Here is a 1,334-nt window from a genome sequence, read left to right as displayed (position 1 = left end):
TTTTTGTTAATTTACAAGTAACCTTATGATCAATTACCTTGACTGATTAATTGGCATGAAATTTTTCTGTCAGTGTTGATCAATTTTATTACCATATGTTGTTATTGTGTACTATTGAATCAGAATCATCCATAGCTGACCCTCTAGTGGGTTTTCAGAGGCCGTTGATCACATGAGAAGAGTTGGTCCATCCTTCTCTCGCAGAGAAGCTGTTGGACCAGAACTGTGTTCCTTGGGCATGTTAGTGCATCTTCTTGCCACTAAGCTACCAGAGCTCTATTTGTATGTAGATACCTTAAGCTTATTTAAAGTAGATATCCTAAATGGTACATTAAGAACCATGTCTAGTACAAAGTCATAATAGTCACAATTAAACTATATCATGAGTTGGTCATATTTTTACATATTTCATTTTCAAAGTAAACTGAAAAACAGGATAGATACAGTTTGTTCAACATATATTAAATAATCCACCTACCATTGTGCCTCTAAAAACCCACTGGAGGCCTAGTTGATGAGTGGTTTCAGTTAGACGACACACAACAACCACCACCATTGTGTGTATGAATTTTCAACCACTTTTATTAATATCATACAAGTTAAAATGAATGATAGGCATTTAGTTTTAATTAGTAGGCTTAAGGGCCATAAGAAACAGTCTATACAAAAAGTGATTTTACAGTAAATAGCAAGTGAGTTTTCATTTTTAGTCAGGTTTAAAAAAATATTGCGTTCTTTGAATATTTCAGAAACTTTTGCATCAGAGATATCATTTGCTGTTCTTTAGAAAAAGGAAAATTATTGTGAGGTTTTGATCCCGAACACAGTAGATAAAGATAAAGTATCATTTTACAGCTCATTCATTTCTGATAGAAAATTATTACAATGCATTAGCTGTTGCTAAAGGAGATGAGTCAGACCAGTGAATGTTCCCCAGATAGGTCCGTTATTCTTTCCAGTACATGATGGCCTCTCTTTAGGAGCAGGCTGGGTTTTGATTTTGTGTTCCCCCCCTTCCCCTTACATCTAACATAAAATAGAAAGAAACATATTTTGAATTGTAAAAGCAGCCTTTGAAAACTCCCTGGCAGTTAAGCTATCAGCTGGTTCTGACTCAATGACAATGAGAGAGTTTTACAAAACAAATGATGCATTCCCATTTTGTTCCAGGTGACAAAATTGTCGCACAATTCTGTACTTGAAGATGTAAATTTGTAAGAATATTATCACTCAAAAACATTCATTCAACGAAGGCTGCACGGTGGAGTGGACTTGAGAGGAGGGATTGTATAAAAGTGAAATAATTTTATTTTATTTTTTAAATTGTTTTAAAA

Source organism: Elephantulus edwardii, unplaced genomic scaffold (assembly GCF_000299155.1).
Source record: "Elephantulus edwardii isolate Elephantulus edwardi_28Jun2011 unplaced genomic scaffold, EleEdw1.0 scaffold00023, whole genome shotgun sequence".
Taxonomy (NCBI): domain Eukaryota; kingdom Metazoa; phylum Chordata; class Mammalia; order Macroscelidea; family Macroscelididae; genus Elephantulus; species Elephantulus edwardii.
The sequence above is the reverse complement of the archived record's forward strand: the minus strand, read 5'-3'. Positions refer to the sequence as shown.